Raw genomic sequence first — 9803 nt, forward strand, 5'->3', positions numbered from 1 at the left:
ACTGAAATGATTTAAGTTTTTGTGATATTGTTGTGGGATGAATGTATTTTGTGTATGAAAGACAATGTCATTTTGGGGTCCAGGGGGTGGAATGTGCGTTTGAATGTATTATGTCTCCCCAATGCCAGTTTGAATGTAATATGTCCCCCCAAATGCCATTATTTTTGATGTAATCTTGTGTGGGCAGAACTATCAGTGTTAATTATATTGTAATTCTTTGTCTCCATGGAGATGTGGGTGATGACTTTGATTCAATAATTTCCATGGAAATGTTGGCCCCCCCATTCTGGGTGTCTCTGAATTAAATTACCGGAGCACTATATAAGGTCAGACAGAAGGAGCAAGTTAGTACAGCCAAGAGGGACACTTTGAAGAATGCACAGAAGCTGAGAGAGTAGCTGCAGATGAGAGACAGACTGAAGACAGCTGTTGAAAGCAGACTCTTGCTCTGGAGAAGCTAAGAGAGGACAAACACCCCAAGGCAACATTTTTGAGGAACTGCAGCCTAGAGAGGAGTGTCGTCAGAGAAAGTCATTTTGAAACCAGAACTTTGGAGCAGATGCCAGCCATGTGCCTTCCCAGCTAACAGAAGTTTTCTGGACACTATGGCCTCCCTCCAGTAAAGGTAACCAATTGCTGATGACTTACCTTGGACACTTTATGGCCTTAAGACTGTAACTTTGTAACCAAATAAACCCCCTTTATAAAAGCCAGTCTATTTCTGGTCTGTTCGATTCCAGCAGCATTAGCAAACTAGAACAGCACCACTTTGAGAACTGGCTCTATTTGGAGTATTTTCTAAATTTTCAATTCATAAAGAGTTTATTATTACAAATTTTCTATGTAAACAAGTCATATATCAAAGATGTTCAAAACTTTCTCAGGGCTATGAAGCAACTAAATGGCAGAGTTGAGGGATAAAACATAACTTCCTATGATGGAATGACATTTTAACTGCTGTACTGTCACACATAAATTAAAGTTAGACTTAACATTGATTCATGAGTTCAACAAAAGTTTTCATTCTGTGTTCAAACAATCAAAGGCTGTTGTATTTCTATAATATGATGGTAGTAGTTTGATAATTGGCTTGAAAGGATAGTCTGATATGTTGAGAAAACCTTCCTGAGGTGACTACTTTCAGCATGAAACCAGTTTTACTAAGTTAGATCTATTTTAAATATTGAAGTGGCCATTTTCAAACTACTTAATCATATGAGGCTGTCATTAGACTTTCAGTAAACAGATTGGCATAAAACAGAAATAACAGGAAAAACAAAACTTCTTAGTGAAATCTTTCAAATGGCCCTGAACTGAAGACCCTCAAGAAGGGGAAAATGAGAGAATTTATAGTCTTGGAAGCAGGAGGTCAGTCTGAAAGTAACTGCTTTCTGGCAGTTGTCAGAGGTTCTCTGTGTTATAAATGGTCATACAGATCACAAGAAAAATGGAATAAAATCAGAATGTGAAGTGTGGGGCCTTATTAATGTTCCTTTAGAGAAGTTGAGGATGGAAGGATAAAGCAGATCTGGAAAGATCTATTACACATTTTCAAGTCATCAAGGAAAATAGTTTAAGCAAGCCCAGCAGATACGTGCTGTTCATGAGGGTTTATTAAGAATTAAACACGGGGCCCACTAGTGAAGGGGCTTCAGATACAGGTTAAAATTTCACAACTTATAGTTTTACTCATGAAGAGGAACAATAATGAGGAATTTGCTGTGAATCAACATCCATGTATTATTCACAGATTTACCATCAATGCATATGTTTACACAAATGCATAAAACAATCTTTTTATGTCTCAGCTTATTCACATTATGAATTATGTCCAGCTTGTATGGTAAAACATATTTTACACAACACAGAAGACTTGATACATTTTGTCTTTTTCAATATCACAATGTTATTAAATGATTACTGATTCCCACAAATGTCAAATTTCATAAATAGGAAAGATGCCAGCTGCTGTTATTCTTATTTTATAGGCCTGTGAAGGTACATTGTGGTGAAATTAATGAATGCATGAATCATCTAATCAATAGATCAGTCCATCACATTTTCAGATAAGGTCACCAAACATAGCTACTTTTTACTTCCAAATATAGAGATGCATATTGATAGTAATAAAATGAGTAAAAATTAAAAATATACATAGTACAAATAAAAGTATAATATACTGAAGAAATAAATCAATCAAGTAAATTCCCACAGAGCATCCAATTTTTAGAATTTTTATAATATGTACAAAGACCTTAATTTTGAAATATTTTAAAAATGTTAAATTAATGGTTTGGAGATGTTTCTAGGAGTCTTTTTCTCAGGATTTCAAATATGCCATATATTGCATCTAGATTGGTCTTAGTTCAATAACACATTGAGTGAACTTTAAGTATTTTACAGTAAAATGGTGGCAATATAAGAGATACTCATGTTCAATCAATTTAAAGTAATAATCTTTCATAAAAACATTGTGACTGAAGTGTTAACAGAAGCCAGAAAGGTATATTTTATATATTAGATGATCAAGGGCAGTTTTATTTTTAAAATATATTGTGAGATTCATCTTGCTTACTTGTTTTGGATTGCTAATGCTGCCATTATGCAAAATACCAGAAATGGATTATCTTTTATAAAGGTCATTTTCTTTTCTTACAAAGTTACAGTCCTAAAGACATAAAAGAGACCAAATTAAAACATTAACAGTTGATGAAAGATGGCTGATGGCTCCAGAAAACCTCCATTAGCTGGTAAGGCAGGTGGCTGACAATTTTGATCCCAGGTTCTTTTCTAGCTTCTCTCTCAGGTCCTGTGCATCCTTGGTTCTTTCTGCCAGGACATTTCTCTCTAAGCACCTGGGGTTCTGTGTTGGCATATCCCAGGGAAAGCTCCAGGCTTCATCTGCTAGGTAAACATCCATCTGTCTGCATCTCCAAATATCTCTAAGTGTCAGTGTCAGCTCTTAGCCCTTAGCTTCCTTCCAAAATGTCCCTCTCTGCTGCTCTGAGCTCATTCTATTTGTGAGTTATTTTCTAGGATGCCAGTGTTTAAATCTTGACCAGCCCTGAATGGCAGGGTCTATATATCCATGGAAAAAATTTAATCAGTTAATTGAGTCATATCTCCATGGAAACACAAATCAAGTTTCCAAACTAACCAATACTAATACATCTGCCCCCAGAAGGTTGTTTTAAAGGATATGACTTTTTAGGGGACAAAATATATCCAAACTGGCACATTCTACCCCTGGATCCCCAAAAGACCTATTCTTTCCAAATGCAAAATACATTCATCCCATCACAATATCGCAAAAGCTGAAATCCATTCAGTAATAATAGGTAAGTACAAGATCCCATCCAAATCAATCACAGATGTGATCTTGTCCTAAAACAAAATTCTTTCCTCTCTGGATGTGGACCTGTGAAATCTATAACAAGTTATCTGCTTCTAATATATAAAGGAGGGACTGTCATAGGATAAACATTCCCATTGCCATAAGAAGAAACAGAAAGGAAAACAGGGTTCACAGTACCAAAACAGTTCTTAAAACACACAGGGCATGCTTCATTAGATTTCAAAGTCTGAGAGTCATTTATCAGATGATGTTTTATCCTTGAGGCTTGTGACAGCAGGAGTCCAACAATTTCCAAAGTCTTATATGGCAGCTGTTTTTTCTCCAAATGCTAGGGTGAGAGCTCCAACATATCCATGCACTGGGGAAACCACATCCTTCTCAGCACCCCCTCTACAAGCACCAGGGTGGCACCCAACTCTCTTCCATCTCCAGGGAACATGCTCAACCCTATCTAAACAGACTCACCACCATTACCAGAAGTGTACTCCAATCTCTCTGAGGCCTCAGGCAGCAGTACTCTTCCTGAGCATAGAGGCAGAAGGCCCACACTCTGACTCCAGGGAAAACTCACCCTTTCCACATGCTTCAGTTGCTCTTCTCTCCTTCCCAGAGATTTCTTGATTCCAGATATCAATTTCCATGGTTCTGTCTTTGAAGAAATTTTTCCTCCAATTTTTTTCTCCATTTCCTCTAACCCAAACTGGCAGTGGTTCCATTTATACAGATATTGCAAAGAATTGTTGGCTTTCTGCAAGCATACTGGGGTCAAAACCTTCAGAAAATCAGACTTTCCACAAATCCTTTCTTGATAACACCATCTCCAATCTTGGCTTGTACCAAAATGCCAGTAAGTTTCCATGTATGGTTAAATCCTCACATGGGGCACTATTCTCTGGGGTATCACTGCCTGGTAGCCCTGAGTGTTGTAGTCCTTTGATTTCTTGTTTCTTTGTACCCAAAACTTCAATTCTTAGCATATCCCTTTCCTCTCACATTTTACTATAAGCTGCAAGGGGAAATCAGGTTGCATTTTCAACTCTTAGTTTTGAAATCTCTTCAGCTAAGTATCCAAGCTCATCATTTTCAAATTCTGCCTTCCATCCAAAAGCAGGACTCATTTTAGAAAACTCTCTGCCACTTTAAATCAAGGAGAGCCTTTCTTCCATTCAACATTTCTGTTAAAGGCCACATCAGAGCTATCTTTAGGGTCCATATTTCTAGCCACAGTCTCTTCAAAGCCATACTGGTGAACTGGTGACCAGACTTCAAGCAGCAGGCAGGTGGAAATGCTGGCTTCACTCTGAGTGGCTGATGTTCACAAGTTTCTGCTGTTTTCCAGGCACAGGGAGAGAAAGAAGCACTCCCTGCTGCAGCATTGCAGGCAGCTGAGGGAATTGCAGGGACTGCCAGGTGGCAGCCACAACAACCACTGCATATGTGCAACATGCTCTGGCTGGTGTTCCTCAAACCCCAGTTGGCCAACATCATGGGTGCAGTTTCGGTGTCTGGTGCAGCCCTGTGTATCTCTGGAGTTCAGAGATATGGAGTTATTCTTGGAGTCTGTGCTGGTTTCAATGTATTATGTTGCCAAAAATGCCATGTCTTTGATGCAATCTTCTGGGGGTGCATATATTAGTGTTGATGAGGTTGGAAGCTTTGTATTAGATTGTTTCCAATGATATGTGAACCATGCAACTGTGGATGATAACTGATTAGACAATTTTCATGTAGATGTGGCCATGTCAATGCAGTATGGGCCTTGATTAGTTTGCTAGAGCCCTTTATATGAGCTCATACTGGAGCTTTCTGCTGCAGCTTACAGACATTTTAAATACAGCTGTTGAAAGCTGATGCTGATATTTGGAGAACACCACTTTGAAACACAACCTGGGAGCAACAGATGCCAGCCCCATGACTTCCCAGCTAACAGAGATTTTGGGGATGCCATTGGCCATCATTCAGTGAAAGTACCCTATTGTTGATGCCTTAGCTTGGACATGATTATGGCCTTAAGATAGTAACTTTTTAACAAAATAAACCCACCTTATAAGAGCCAATCCATTTCTGGTATTTTGCATTGGCAAACCAGAACAGAGCCCATGGCTGGGAAACGTCATGGGGCAAGTCATGCCCAAAACTGCCCAAACATCCATCACTTCAGCCCCCTTAGAAAGTGTCCCATCATTGCCACTGCCTGAGCCATCCTCCTGGAGATAGATTATGGCAACACATTTTTAATGCATGGCATGAAAAAATGTCTGATCAGGATTATGGGGATTTTCCATTCCCATGTCCCCAAATACCAGGACTTAAAATCTTATTATTCTAAGATTGAATTTCACTTCCATTTTAAGTTGAAAGACCAGTAAAAACATTTAAAAGGGAATATGTCTGTATCACCAGAAAAGACTCCCAAGTTATCTGTTTATTTATCTAAGTTCTGTTCATTATTGCTCTGTACATACTTGTTAATAGTGTATAAGAATTATGACAGATCATCTTTGGTTGTACATTTCTCAGTTAACATTTAAAGATATTTTCTGATTTAACTTAGTCATCATAATTATGTTTAGCATTGTATGAAAAAATAGAAGTTGAAAATTAGAATATTCAGCCACAGTTTTTACCTCATAAATATGTGCATGTGCTAATCTGTTGAAAAGAACTCTGACTTCCCTGCCTACAATTCATTATAAAAGTCTGCATTCAGTAGTTCCAAATCACCTCACAATCCTACATTTTAATTTATTTTTCATTAATATGTCAAAAGGAAAAACTCTGAATTCATGTCTGAATTTTGTTGTAAAGCATTCTTGATAGTTATTCTTCCCAGTCCAACATTCCTGGTGTGAACGCCAGCTGAACACTTTTTCACCTTGATTTTAGTGGACATTTCCTCAGTATGAGAAATTTAACATTGAAGGTTAAACTAAGAACACCAAAGACTTTTCTTCATTCTCTATATACACAGAATGTATTATACAATGTGAAACTTCACATGTATTCTACACATTGCTTTGTAAGTAAAAAATTTCTCACATTTTTTCATTGAGTAGCCATTCCATCAAATATTATATCTTGTTCTCCTAGAATATTCTCCTCCTAGTAAGTATATTTCTGTCCATTTTTATGGTTTAGGAGTTCTTCCTACTCTGAGCTATACTTGTATACTGAAGGATGGAGATAAGCTGAAATTCATTATAGGTAATTACAGACTTTGAGTTCATCCTAAAATAGTAAAATCATGTTATTTAAAGATAGATTGTAAATGAAAGCATTTACCCATTTATTACATTAAGACATATTTATTAAACTCCTGTGTGAATTCTTTTATTTTAAATATTAGGGCTCTGGCTGAAGACTCTTCCATAAGGAAAACATATTTAATGACTTCTCTGATATCCAATAGCAGAATAATGTCAAAAGGTTTTCCTACTTAGATGGGATAAATGTTTTCTCCCCAGTGTTATATTACCATGTCATCTGAGACTTTCAGTGAAACATTTCCCACATACATAGAAGGTGTGTAGTTTCTTCTCACTGTGAGTTCTTTCATGTAACCTAAGTTTACCACATAAATGGAAGGATTTCTGACAGAGATGGCAGACTTATAGTTTCTCCCTAGTGTGAGTTCTCTCATGTCGCCTAAGGTTACCACAAAGACTGAAGGATTTCCCACATATATTGCAGACATTGGGTTTCTCTCCAGTGTGAATTCTTTCATGTTGCCTAAGGTTCTTACAATGACTGAAGGATTTCCCACATATATTGCAGACATTGGGTTTCTCCCCAGTGTGAATTCTTTCATGTTGCCTAAGGTTACCACCATGACTGAAGGATTTCCCACATATATTGCAGATATTGGGTTTCTCTCCAGTGTGAACTCTTTCATGTTGCCTAAGGGTACCAAATTGTCTGAAGGACTTCCCACATATATTGCAGACATTGGGTTTCTCCCCAGTGTGAATTCTTTCATGTTGCCTAAGGTTACCAAGTTGACTGAAGGATTTCCCACATATATTGCAGATATTGGGTTTCTCTCCAGTGTGAATTCTTTCATGTTGCCTAAGGTTACCAAGTTGACTGAAGGATTTCCCACATATACTGCAGATATTGGATTTCTCTCCAGTGTGAATTCTTTCATGTTGCCTAAGGTTACCACAACGACTGAAGGACTTCCCACATATACTGCAGACATGGGGTTTCTCCCCAGTGTGAATTTTTTCATGTTGTCTAAGGTTACCAAGTTGACTGAAGGATTTCCCACATATATTGCAGAAATTGGGTTTCTCTCCAGTGTGAATTCTTTCATGTTGCCTAAGGTTACCAAGTTGACTGAAGGATTTCCCACATATATTGCAGATATTTGGTTTCTCTCCAGAGTGAATTTTTTCATGTTGCCTAAGGTTACCAAGTTGACTGAAGGATTTCCCACATATATTGCAGATATTGGGTTTCTCCCCAGTGTGAATTCTTTCATGTTGCTTAAGGATACTGCATTGAATGAAGGATTTCCCACAGATGTTGCAGACATATGGTTTCTCCCCAGTGTGAGCTCTCTTATGCTCTCTGTGTGTAGAACTATCAGTGAAGTCTTTCCCACATACATGGCAGACATATGCTTTTATTTCAGTATGAGTTCTCTCACATTGTCTGAGGGTGGTACTACCTGTGAAATCTTTCCCACATCCCTGGCAGGCATACAGTTTCTCCACATTGTGAATTCTTTCATGTTGCCTAAAGTTTGAAATTTGACTGAAGGAATTCCCACATAGATGGCAGACATATGGATCCTCCACAGTGTGAATTCTTTCATGTTGTCTGAGGGTAGAACTACCAGTGAAATCTTTCCCACACAGATGGTAGCCATATGGTTTTTCTCCAGTGTGCATTTTCTCAAGTTGTCTAAGGCCAGAACTACTTCTGAAGACTTTTCCACATATATGACAGTTATATGACTTACATCCAGTTTGAATTTTCTTATTTTGACCAATGAATGAATGATAATTGAGAACTCTTTGAAATTGTTTGCTTACATTGGGTTTCTTTCCCATGTCAGTCATTGTGGAGTGAGTGAAATATTCTCCCAAATAATTACTTTCAAGGCGATCCTCTTCAGTGTAAGAAATCTGCCAGTATAAATCACAAGAAAGACTGTTAATGATGTGTCCACATATATTTATTAACATAATTCTCTAATCATTCAGAGAGTCTCCAGTTATCCTTCATTATAATAGTTCCATATACACAGGTTACTATATTCTTGTATACACAGATTTTATCTTTTGTATCATCTCAACTGCAGAGCTAATTAATTTTGAAAACTTCATTATGTTTCAAAGAATAGGTATATGAATGATGTTTATGCAATTGTGCTTTTATAAGACTTCAGGTTATGGTTTTGAACTCAGTTTAATTTTTTGTTTAATTGATACTATCCACAACTTTTTGATTGGAGAGTGAATAATACCATCTATAATTACTCAGGTGATTGTGATGATCTCCTAAATTATTCAATCCTATCTCTCTAATTGGGAGACAAATGCTCACAATCATGACACTTACCATTGTCTGGTTTGTAGATGTGTCCTTCTTAGAGATATGTTGCATGGTTATCATTTCTTCTTTTTTATGGTCATTTTCCCTGACTGGAACAATTTTAAAAGCATTATAGAGTGGTATAGCAGAATGAAATATTTGAAAACCCTCAATTATCATGTGATTATTTTTCAAATATTGTCATTTAGATTGGATAACAATGTAAAATTAAGGTGTACTTTAGGAGGTAGGAACACTTTTGTGGAAATTAACAAATAAAATATTTTCAGCATTAAAGTAAGGGAAAATAAGAAGATAAGAAGATGCAATATTTAGTGGTAAAGAGGGAAAATCCTCAAACAGGAGGACCAGAACACAGGCCATTATGTTAAAGTTTAAGTCCTGTAAGTAAACAAACATCCTTTCCCTAAGTGAAAGATAATCACAGATGGATTCTTGAATAGAAATTGAAACATGTACAGAAAAATTACACATTTGAGGAGATTTTCCCCCAAATTCATAGCCTATACTTCAGAGAACATCATTCAGTTCAGAAAATCTTCTGTTGGTACTTCTAAGGACCTGCTCATTCAGTGACAATGCCCCTACTCATAGCGAAGCACAGAGTCTTAGACTCACCTGGACTCTGTAGTTGGAGAAACCTTATTCCTTCTCTCCACAGTTCACCTTGTTCTGACTGTGGAAGCACTTGTGATATGCAGAACTGATACCCTATTTATGGGAAACAGAAGCATAGATTTTGAGATCTATAGTGATATAAGTTCATGATCACCAAGTCCAGGGCAGACTATGAGGAACAGAAGGTAAGCTCTTATGAACAGCACAAGGAAGTATAATTTAAATACAGTATATTGAAAATCCTTTTCCTGCAAATGATGATTCTTGACCT

This window comes from Choloepus didactylus, chromosome 4, assembly GCF_015220235.1.
Source record: "Choloepus didactylus isolate mChoDid1 chromosome 4, mChoDid1.pri, whole genome shotgun sequence".
Classification (NCBI taxonomy): domain Eukaryota; kingdom Metazoa; phylum Chordata; class Mammalia; order Pilosa; family Megalonychidae; genus Choloepus; species Choloepus didactylus.